Source organism: Vulpes vulpes, chromosome 14 (genome assembly GCF_048418805.1).
Source record: "Vulpes vulpes isolate BD-2025 chromosome 14, VulVul3, whole genome shotgun sequence".
Taxonomy (NCBI): domain Eukaryota; kingdom Metazoa; phylum Chordata; class Mammalia; order Carnivora; family Canidae; genus Vulpes; species Vulpes vulpes.
The window spans coordinates 29,544,300-29,556,787 of NC_132793.1; the positions used below are offsets into that span (position 1 = coordinate 29,544,300).

General features: G+C 42.1%; 1 protein-coding gene across 3 annotated transcripts in view; it reads right to left on the reverse strand.

Annotated features, from left to right (window-relative positions):
* Nucleotides 1-12,488, reverse strand: part of UBOX5 (U-box domain containing 5) — a 42,804-nt gene that overhangs the window by 18,516 nt on the left and 11,800 nt on the right. The gene's annotated exons all lie outside the window — the stretch shown is intronic.

Here is a 12,488-nt window from a genome sequence, read left to right on the forward strand (position 1 = left end):
CTCCTCATGAAAAAAATGGATAAACATTATAAAAAAAAAAATGGATAAACACTGTCCAAAAGTATACCCAGAATTTAGGGAAGAATTCACAGGAGTAATGTTTGAATTGGAGACAACAAAGAACATGTCTGACCTCATGGACAACTCTGAAATGGGACAGTTACTACATACTAATGAACAATGGACAATATGTACTTGACATGGGAGTCAGGAGGCAGAACAGGAGCAGAGGAAGGACACTAAGACAGGAACCAGTAATAGCTAAAGCATAGAGATGGGACAGTGATGTTGGTTTAGGAAATGCTGAATATACCACTAGCTGCTTAGAAGGGGAGGAGGCAGGGCCAGAAAAGCAGATGCAGTCAGATGAGGAAGGCAGTGAATCTTACACCAAGGGGCTTCAGGCTACTTTTCCTGTGGTCTGAGATAGTATTTTTCTTCCAAACTGCAGATCAAGAATCAAGAACTCACATTACTGAGACATACCAGAATTTTTTTTTTTTTAATGAAGTAGAATAGAGTCGGAGGGCACCATACATAAGGATGGGCAGTGTTTTGTGAAACTTTTGTTTCAGTATAATTTAAACTATATTTCTAGGGTACCTGGGTGGCTTTGTTGATTAAGGTCCAACGCTTGGTCTAGGCTCAGGTCAGGATCTCAGAGTCCTGGGACTCCATACTCAGCAGGGAGTCTGCTCATGGTTTCTCTCTCCCTCTCCCTCTGCCCCTCACTCCCTCTCATGTGCATGCATGCTTTCTCTAAAATAAATAAATAATTTTAAAAAAGGGAACTATATTTCTATCTATTATTCTGATTTGTTTTTTTTTAAGTAATCTCTACACCCCACATGGGGCTCAAACTCACAGCCCCCAAATCAAGAGTCACATGCTCTATCACCTGAAACAGCACCATTAGTCTGGGTTTTGATGTAAAAGCAGGTCTTTCTTTTTTGTATATTTTTTAAATTGGAGTTCGATTTGCCAACATATAGCATAACACCCAGTGCTCATCCCGTCAAGTGCCCCCCCCTCAGTGCCTGTCACCCAGTCACCCCATCCCCCCGCCCACCTCCCCTTCCACTACCCCTTGTTCGTTTCCCAGAGTTAGGAGTCTCTCATGTTCAGTCACCCTCTCTGATATTTCCCACTCATTTTCTCTCCTCTCCCCTTTAATCCCTTTCACTATTATAAAAAGCATTTCTTACTGAGGACTGTGATTTTTTAAAAAAGTTTGAAAGCTACTGGACAGAAGGAAGTCACAGAAGGCTTATAACCAGGGAAAAAAATGACACTAATGAAAAGCCTGCCATTAACCTCCTAGATGACAAAGCAATTCTGAACCACTTAGAGGCAATTCACCCTTCAAGGAGTTCCCACTATCTTTTTGTTCTACATGAGGGGCTATCTTTGCAAATGGCTTCCTGAAGGCATCAAAGTATACAGTACCAAGAAATACACTAGCAATCTCAGTTTCTCCCTGGGCATTTTCTTCCTTTAATATTTTTCTTGAGGGAAAGGTGTCTAAAGAGGAAGAAGGAGGAAAATGAACTACGTATAACATATTATTGTCTCACAAGGATTTCAAAGGTACCTTCAAGGAAAAAAAAATTTTTTTTTTTTTTTTGGAAAAAAAAAATTTTTTTTTAATTTTTTTTATTATTTATTTATGATAGTCATATATAGAGAGAGAGGCAGAGACAAGGCAGAGATAAAGGCAGAGGGAGAAGCAGGCTCCATGCACCTGGAGCCTGACATGGGATTCAATCCCGGGTCTCCAGGATCGCGCCCTGGGCCAAAGGCAGGCGCCAAACTGCTGCGCCACCCAGGGATCCCGGAAAAAAAAATTTTTAAAGTAAACTATCTCCGATGTGGGGTTCAAACTCATGATCTTGAGATTAAGAGTCGTGTTCTCTACCAACTGAGCCAGCCAGCCAGCCAGAAAAAAATATTTTACTTTTCAAGATTTTAATTAAACTTTTTATTTTGGCAGCCCCGGTGGCGTAGCAGTTTAGCGCTGCCTGCAGCCCGGGGCGTGATCCTGGAGACGCTGGATCGAGTCCCATGTCGGGCTCTCTGTATGATGCCTGCTTCTCCCTCTGCCTGTGTCTCTGCCTCTCTACCTCTATGAATAAATAAATAAAATATTTAAAAAAAATAAGCTTTTTATTTTAAGATCATTGTAGATTCATGTGCAGTTGTAAGAAACAATACAGAGATCCCATGTACCCTTTAACCAGTGTCGGTTACCAGTAACCACACTTTAACCAGTAATTGCATAGCTACAACACAGTGTGTCACAAGCAGGAAGCTGACAATGACACAATCCATGATCTTACTCAATTTCCCAAGTTTACATGTACTTAGTTAGGCATGTGCGCCTATATGGATTCAGTTCTATGCAATGTTAACACATGTACAGACATGTGTAATCACCACCACAGTCAAGACAGAGAACAGTTCCATCACAAGGATTCCTGGTATTGTCCTCTAAGAAGTCTTTTATTTTATTTTAAAGATTATTTTTTAAGATTATTTACTCAGAGAGAGAGAGAGAGAGAGAGAGAAAGAGGCAGAGACACGCAGAGGGAGAAGCAGGCTCCATGCAGGGGGCCTGACGTGGGACTCGATCCCGGGTCTCCAGGATCACACCCCGGGCTGAAGACGGCGCTAAACCGCTGAGCCACCGGGGCTGCCCTAAAGATTTTATTTTTAAGTATTCTCTACATCCAATGTGGGATTCGAACTTACAATCTCAAGATCAAGAGTCACATGTTCTATCCACTGAGCCCCTAAATACAACTCTATTATCACAGAAGTCTTAAAGTTCTTTACCCAGAATCTAAGGCCAGAACTAGGTTCCTGAGGCCAACTCAAGAGTCCAGTGAATCCGTCTACCCACATTGTAAGAAACACTTCAGTGACACATTTATTCTTGGTATACCTGATACTTAAATGATAAATATGACTATGTAGAAAATCTGTAAAAGTATATATAAAATTTTAAAAAGAACACAAAATAGTATAAGTATTATGATCATATATCTGTTAAAAATCTGTATCTAAGGGTGTGCCTCGGTGGCTCAGTTGACTGAATGTCTGACTCTTTGATTTCAGCTCAGGTCACGATCTCAGGGTCCTGGGATCAGACCCATGTGGGGCTCTACTCCAAGGTGGGAGTCTGCTTGAGGATACTCTCTCCTCTCCCTCTGCCCGTCTCCTCCATTTGCCCATACTCTCTCTCAAATAAATAAATAAATAAATAAATAAATCTCTTTAAAAATCTATCATATAGGGATCCCTGGGTGGCGCAGCGGTTTAGCGCCTGCCTTTGGCCCAGGGCACGATGCATGCCCTGCATCGGGCTCCCGGTGCATGGAGCCTGCTTCTCCCTCTGCCTGTGTCTCTGCCTCTCTCTCTCTCTGTGACTATCATAAATAAATAAATTAAAAAAAAAAAACTATCATATACATGAATAGTTTGGGAGCAATGGTGCCCATTCAGAAATTTAAAGTAGGCAACAGATTTAGAGTGATGGGCCACACTGTTTTTCCTTTTGTGTGTTTAAAGTACATGTAAGTAGTTAAACAATCGGACTAGGTTCCTGGGGTTGCAGGATGATACCAGAGAGGACTGAGCGTATAGATATAATACTCTAAAAAAAAAAAAAAATGCTCAGAGTATTTCTTGCATCTGACAGTTCCTACAGGTCTGGATGGCCAGATAGAGACAGACCTTTCTCCTTTGCCTCCCTGTACGCAGGCTGAATAAGGGAAAGTTCAAGGGAAGGATTGAGAAAGGATACAGAGGTAGGGTGATCAATCTTCTGGTCTATCCAGGATTGAGGGTTTTTCCAGAATGTGGAACTTTCTGTGCTAATACCAGAAAAGTCCCAGGCAAACTGGGACAAGTTCGTCATCTTTTCTGGAAGGTTTCTATCTGTGCTTCCTTGTAGCTTGAAGCAGCTAAGTAAGCCTTTTTGTGGTTGAGGACCCAGAACATGGGGGTAAGGAGTGTGGGGGGATGATTTAGAAGAGAATAAGGTGACCATGACACTTTCTGAACACCTGAGCATCCATCTTCCTTTGGCCTAAAAAGAAGTTGCCACAGCTGAGTTATACAACCGGATTTCTGAGTCTCACAAAAATGTAATGGAAAGTAATTCTGGCAGATACACATATTTTAAAGACTAGACTCAAACAGGTTACAGAGGAAAAAAAAGAAGAAAAGATTGCCTGTCAAATAAGAGAAAAGCATTTAACCTCAAAGAGTGGGTGGAATACCAATGCACTGAGCAATTTTATAAATTGGGCACTTCAGCTTTTAAAGAAGAACAATACTTCTTATAATTTCTAAATTGAGTTACTTGTCCATCCATGAAAAAAATGTGACTTGTGTTCATTTTTCTTCGAGCTGGTTAAAATGAAGACAGCTGTCCTAGAACATCCCACAGAGTCATCCATCAGTGAGAGGTGCACAGAAGACCAGAACAGAGGTGTGCACCCAGAAGCAACTTGCAATCCTATATGGTTGGAGCCCATTCACCCTTCAATGGCTTAATATGTGCAAGGCTCTCTGCTAGGCACAGGTAGACACAATTTTTACTCTTAAGAAATCATAGGCTTGGGGTGCCTGGGTAGCTCAGTGGGTTAAGCATCTGCCTTTGGCTCAAGTCATGATCCCAGGGTCCTGGGATGGAGCCCCACATCAGGTTCCTTGCTCAGTGGGGGGCCTCCTCCCTCTCCCTTTGATCCTACCCCTCTTCTCATGCTTGCTCTCTCTCCCTAATAAATAAATAAATGAAATCTTAAAAAAAAAAAACCCTCATCAACTCAAATCAAGGCACAAATGGGTCTCTTAATTTTAAGAGACTCACAGTCTCAAAACAAAGAGATAAACAAAGGGTTTTGGTTTTTTTTTTTAAAGATTTTATTTATTCATGATAGACATAGGGAGAGAGAGAGAGAGAAAGAGACACAGGCAGAGGGAGAAGCAGGCTCCATGCAGGGAGCCCAACGTGGGACTCGATCCTGGGACCCCAGGACCATGCCTGGGCCAAAGGCAGGCGCTGAACTGCTGAGCCATCCAGGGATCCCCTAAACTAAGGGTTCTAATACCATTTACTCACTACCTTAATAGTAGAGTCAGCAAAATTCTATGGGACGCCAGGTGGAGTAGCCATGTTCTTCATGTATAAACGTGACCATTGGACCTTATTCCATCTGTTCTCACCTCTCTCCTGAATGCTTATCTCTGACTACTGCTGGACCCTCCTCAACATGTAAGTCTCTTCTGCCCTCACCAGCCTCCTCAAAAAAACCTTGCCTTGGTGCTGAGTTTTTCTTAGTGTTGCCAACTTGGCAAATAAAAATAAAAACTGCCCACTTAAATCTGGAAATCAGATGAACAATAGATTTTTTTCTTTAAGAATGTCCTATGGGGCAGCCCCGGTGGCTTAGCAGTTTAGTGCCGCCTTCAGCCCAGGGTGTGATCCTGGAGACCCAGGATCGAGTCCCAGCATGGAGCCTGCTTCTCCCTCTGCCTGTCTCTCTCTCTCTCTCTCTCAATCTCTGTATCTCTAATAAATAAATCTTTTTTTTTTAGATTTTATTTATTTATTAATGTGAGACACACACGGAGGGGGAGAGAGAGAGACAGAGAGACAAAGACACAGGCAGAGGGAGAAGCAGGCTCCATGCAGGGAGCCTGATGTGGGACTCGATCCCAGGTCTCCAGGACCACGCCCCAGGCTGCAGGCGGCGCTAAACCACTGGTCCACCGGTGCTGCCCTAAATAAATAAATCTTAAAAAAAAAAAAAAAAGAATGTCCTATGTACTATCTGTGACATATGCTAAAAAATTATTTATTGCACATTCAGAAAACTAAGAACAGAAAGGAACTTCCTTAACATGATAAGGGTATTCATGCGAAACCCACAGCTAATATATTCAATGGTGAAAGACTGAAAGAATCCTCCAGAAGATCAGGAACAAGAGAAGGATGCCCACTTTTACCACTTCTATTCAATTTCATATAAGAAGCTCTAGCCAGAGAAAGTAGGCAAGAAAAAGAAATAAAAAGGTCTCCAAAGCAGAAAGAAGGAAAACTACCTTTATCCACAAATTATATGATCCTGTATATAGAAAATTCTAAAGAATCAACACATACACAAAAACTCTTATAGCTCGTAAAAGAATCAGGCAAAAATGCAGGACAAATCATTCATATTTCTAACCACTTGTAACAAGCAATTCACAGAGATGTTAAAACAGGGGTGCCTGGGTGGTTCAGTTGGTTAAGTGTCTGTCTTTAGCTCAGGTCATGATCCCACGGTCCTAGGACCGAGCCCCACATCTGGTTGCCTGTTTAGTGGGGAGCTTGCTTCTCCCTTGCCCTCTGCCTGCTGCTCTTCTTGCCTGTGTTCTCTCTCACTCTCTCTTCCCCAGTCAAATAAATAAAATCTAAAAAAAATAAAAGAAAAAAAGTGAAAATAAAAATTCCATTTATAGTAGCATTAAAAATAAAAATACTGGGACGCCTGGGTGGCTCAGTAGTTGAGCGTCTGCCTTAGGCCCAGGGTGTGATCCTGGAGTCCTGGGACTGAGTCCCACATCGGACTCCCTGCAGGGAGCCTGCCTCTCTCTCTCTCTCTTTCTGTGTCTCTCATGAATAAGTAAATAAAATCTTAAAAAAAAATAAAAATACTAAGGAATAAATGTAACTATGGGAGAGCAAGAATTATACACCGAAAACTATAAAATGTTGCTGAAGGGGATCCCTGGGTGGCTCAGCAGTTTAGCACCTGCCTTTGGCAGAGGGTGTAATCCTGGAGTCCCCGGATCAAGTCCCACATTGGGCTCCTTTCATGGAGCCTGCTTCTCCCTCTGACTGCGTCTCTACCTCTCTCTCTCTGTGTCTCTCATGAATAAATAAATTAAATCTTTAAAATAAAATAAAATGCTGCTGAAAGAAATTTAAAAAGACCTAAATAAATAGAAAGACATCTCCTGTTCATGGATTAAAGACTCAGTATTGTTAAGATTTAAAGATGCTAAGAAAAAAAAAAAAGAAAGAAAGATGCTAAGGGTGCCGGGTTGGTGCAGTGAATAGAGCATGCAACTCTTGATCACAGGGTCATGAGTTCAAGCCCCACACTGGGTGTGGAGTCTACTTAAAAAGAGAGACGGAGAAAGAAAAGAAAGATACTAAGCACTATTAGTCATTAGGGAAATATGAATCAAAACCACAATGAGGTACCACTTCACACTCACTAGAACAGCTATTTAAAACACACACACACACACACACACACAAAAAATAACAAGTGTTAGCAAAGATGTGGAGAAAGTGGAACCCTAATACATTGCTGTTAGAAATGTAAAATGGTATTGCCACTGTGGAAAAGTCTGGCAGTTCTTCAGTAGGTTAAATATCAAATGAACATATAACCCAACAATTTCATTTGTAGGTATATATCCAGAGTACTAGAAACAGGCATTCAAAAAAATATGCCACATGAATGTTCATAACAGCACCAGTCACAATAGTCAAAAAAGTGGAAAAATGCAGTGTCAATCAACTGATGAATGGATAAACAAGACAGGGTATGTCCAAACAGTGGGCTATTATTCAGCTATACGTAATGATGTACTGGCACATGCATAACATGGGTGAATTTTAGTAACATTATACTAAGTGTAAGAAGCCACATACTGTAGGATTCCACTTTTTGGAAATATCTAGAATAGGTAAATCCACAGAAATGGAAAGCAGATAGATAGTTGCCAGGGTCTGGGAGAGGGATACACCTGGAATCTTTGCTTAATGGGCATGGAGTTTTTTGGGGGGGTGAAAAAATGTTCTTGAACTAGACAGTGCTGATTGGTTGCACATCATCAGTGTACTGTCACTGAATTGCACACTTGAAAAAATGGCCAATTTTATCCGTATTTTACCACAAAACATTATTACTTATCTGAAATTCAATTTTTTTTTTAAGATTTTATTTATTCATGACAGAGAGAGAGAGAGGCAGAGACACAGGCAGAAGGAGAAGCAGGCTTCATGCAAAGAGCCCAATGTGGGACTCAATCCTGGAACTCCAGGATCACGCACTGAGCCGAAGGCAGGCCCTAAACGGCTGAGCCACCCAGGTGTCCCCAAAATTCAAATTTAACCAGGCATTCTGTATTATATTGGCAATCCTACTCCCACTCTGTATCCTGCTCAAGGTTTCCCTTCTCTTCAAAGGTTCTCAAGGAATTGTCTCAACATTTGCAACCCATTCCTTAATTCTCAATATTCAACAGGTGTGCAGTCTGGTTTTTGCTCTGACAATCCAATTCAAACTGCTATTGTTAATGTCATCAGTGATGACCAAGTTGCAAATTTACTGGAGATTTTTGGTTCTTGCCCTCACTGCTCTCTCCCTAGCAACTGACATGTTGCAAATCCTCTCCTTTCCTATTGGCTTCTGTGCAATGAAAGGTTAACTTGGCAGGTTTGGGGGGGGGGGTTCAAACCCTGCACATTCCCAAAAAACTGGCCCTTTACTAGCTCCTTGGAGACCATCTCTAAGCCCTTGGAACATCCTTCCTGTTAAGACTGTCTGCATACACCTGAGACCTTGAGCTACACCAGACAGCTTACACTACCAATGCGATTTATGGTGGGGGCTTGGGCATGTCAGTTGGACCTCTGAAGGGGGTGGGGACTGAATAACTAAGGCCAGCCACGTGGGCACTCCATGCCTACATGACTCCCCCCCCCCCCCCCCGCAATAAAAACCCTGCACAGGCTCAGGTGAGCTACCCTGATTAGTAATATGAATAAATGTTGGCAAATACCACTGTTGGGATGAAATTAAGACCTGCCCATGTGACTGCACTGGAAAAGGACAACTGAAAGCTTGTACCTGGTCTCTCCTAAACTCTACATTATGTGCCTTTTTCCTTTGCTGATTTGAATCTGTATCCTTTCACTGTAATAAACCATAACTGTGAGTATAACAGCTTTTACAAGTTCTGTGAATCCTTTTCGTGAGGGTAGTTTTGAGGACCCTTGACAAACTTGTATGTTACCATTTTCCCTAAGTGTGGTTATTTCTTCTTTTTTTAATCTTTACCACTGGGTCCCCTTCGCTTTGCTCTCTCTATAAATGCTGGTATTCTATTCTTGGTTATCTTTTCTTCCCTGATCCCCGAACTGCAATAACATCCTATCCACCTGTCCAGGCGATTTCACTCACTTGTGGTTCTGACTGCCACCTGCCCAGATCCCCATCTGAGACCTCAGCCTGGCTATTTCTGCCTGGAAGCTCATCTTAGCATGACCAGGTGAGATTAACTAACCCTCTACCCAAACACCTTTCCTGCTTTGGTTCCAATTTTAGTTGCTGACTCCATATCAATGTGGTCAGCACTAAAATCCCCATTCCCTAATCCAACCAATTAGCAAGTCTTGCCTTTCTCCTTCCAATCACCTCTGAAACTCAGACTTTCCATTCCCATAGTTCTGGCCCTCATTGTCTCACCTGAGCTCTTACTCTCATTTGTGAAATATTCTCCCTAATATATCTCATATACCTTTCTCAATCTCATTCTATCCTTTTTACCTAACAGTTCTAAAACATGAATCTGCCCAATTATTCCTACTTAAGACTCCCTTAGAAGCACCCAGCCCCCATGAAATGGGCAAAAGACATGAAGAGAAATCTCAGAGGAAGACATAGACATGGCCAACATGCACATGAGAAAATGCTCTGCATCACTTGCCATCAGGGAAATACAAATCAAAACCACAATGAGATACCACCTCACACCAGTGAGAATGGGGAAAATTAACAAGGCAGGAAACAACTGTTGGAGAGGATGCGGAGAAAAGGGAACCCTCTTACACTGTTGGTGGGAATGTGAACTGGTGCAGCCACTCTGGAAAACTGTGTGGAGTTTCCTCAAAGAGTTAAAAATAGACCTGCCCTACGACCCAGCAATTGCACTGTTGGGGATTTACCCCAAAGATTCAGATGCAATGAAACGCCGGGACACCTGCGTTTCACCGATGTTTCTAGCAGCAATGTCCACAATAGCCAAACTGTGGAAGAAGCCTCGGTGTCCATCGAAAGATGAATGGATAAAGCTGTGGTTTATGTATACAATGGAATATTCCTCAGCCATTAGAAATGACAAATACCCACCATTTGCTTCAACATGGATGGAACTGGAGGGTATTATGCTGAGTGAAGTAAGTCAATCGGAGAAGGACAGTGTATGTTCTCATTCATTTGGGGAATATAAATAATAGTGAAAGGGAATATAAGGGAAGGGAGAAGAAATGTTGGGAAATATCAGGAAGGGAGACAGAACATAAAGACTCCTAACTCGGGGAAACGAACTAGGGGTGGTGGAAGGGGGGAGGAGGGCGGGTGTTGGAGGGGAATGGGTGACGGGCACTGAGGTGGACACTTGACGGGATGAGCACTGGGTGTTTTTCTGTATGTTGGTAAATTGAACACCAATAAAAATTAATTAAAAAAAAAAAAAAAAGACTCCTAACTCTGGGAAATGAACTAGGGGTGGTGGAAGGGGAGGAGGACGGGGGGTGGGGGTGAATGGGTGACAGGCACTGAGGGCGGACACCTGACGGGATGAGCACTGGGTATTATTCTGTATGTTGGTAAATTGAACACCAATAAAAAATTAATTTATTAAAAAAAAAAAAAGAAGCACCCAGCCCCTATATACTTAGGCTCTTTAGTAACGCTGTAAACTGTCACCCAGATCTGCTCTACCTCTCTACCCCCACCCTCTGCCTTCTTTCCACCTCAACTCCCCAGCAATGCCTAACCACTCTAAATTCCCAGACCATATTCACTAAACATTATCATCTCTGTGCTGCAACCCACTACATGCACTGGAGATTAATTAGTTAACAAAACACAGTTAACTCAAAGGGCTATTGTTAATTCTTTTTTTTAAAATTAAGATTTTATTTATTTATTCATGAGAGACAGAGAGAGGCAGAGACACAGACAGAGGGAGAAGCAGGCTCCTTGCAGGAGCCCAATGTGGGACTTGATCCATGAACTGGGATCATGCCCTGAGCCAAAGGCAGACACTCCACTGCTGAGCCACCCCGGTGTCCCCAGAATAATTTCTGATACTGCTAAGTGCAGTGAGGAAAATGAAGCTGAAGATGACAGAGCATGATCAAAAGCCAACCAAGGTACTGTTTTGCATGGGAAGGGAAGCGACCTTTGAGAGGAAATCTGAATAAGAGTGGGAGGGATCTTTTTTAAAATTCTCACCCCTAAATGTTTACAAAGGTTACTTGTATTAAGTTGCTTACACATATATAGGATCCATATACATAGGATCTCTTTATATATAACCTCTTTATGTTTATGGTGCTAATACAACCAAACCTGAAGCCCACTAGACTTCTTACGGAAGGTAATGCATTTCCTTCTTGTTTGAACCACTTCTCATGAAAAACATTCTACCTGGTCATTGGATTTGGGAATCACTGACCCAACAGACATTCATTTAATTCCACTCTTCTACGTCCAATTTTAGGGAAAAAATATTTGGAGAGAAAGGTGGGGGAAGAATTTATGCAAGAGAAGTAGAAATGTAGAGGGGGCTAGAGGACATTAAGCTAATTCTGAAATGGCTCTTGAAAGCAGGAAGAACCATCAACTAAGGACAACCAACAAAATCTAAATAAAAATGAGACTTTAAAGGATGTGAAGAAAACATGCATGGGGGAAAATCATGAAATGTAAATGAAGTTGTAAAGATTCTTATTTTATTTATTTTTTAAGTATGCTCCACACCCAATGTGGGGCTTGAACTCACAATCCTGAGATCGAGTCACATGCTTCACCAACTGACCCAGTTAGGTGCCCCAAAAGATTGTTTTTTTTTTAAGATTTTATTTATTTATTTATTTATTTATTTATTTATTTATTTATTTATTTATTTATTTATTTATGTTATGTTATGTTCTCTAACATAAGCAGGTGGAGAGGCAGAGAGGGTGAAGCAGACTCCCCTATGATCAGGGAGTCCGATGCAAGGCTCGATCCCAGAACCCTGGGATCATGCCCTGAGCTGAAGGCAGACACTAAGCTGACTGAGCCAACCAGGCAACTCAAAAAAGATTCTTATTTTAAAATCAAGTATAGGGGATCCCTGCGTGGCTTAGTGGTTTAGCGTCTGCCTTCGGCCCAGGGCATGATCCTGGAGTCCCGGGATAGAGTTCCGCATCGGGCTCCCTGCATGGAGCCTGCTTCTCCCTCTGCCTCTGCGTCTCTGCCTCTCTGCGTCTCTCCCTCTCTCTCATGAATAAATAAAAATATTTAAAAAATAAAATAAAGTATATGAGGAGCACCTGGGTGGCTCAGTCGGTTGAGCATCTGCCTTTGGTTCAGGGCATGATCCCAGAGTCCTGGAATCAGGCCTAATGTCTGACTCCCTGCTCAGCAGGGAAT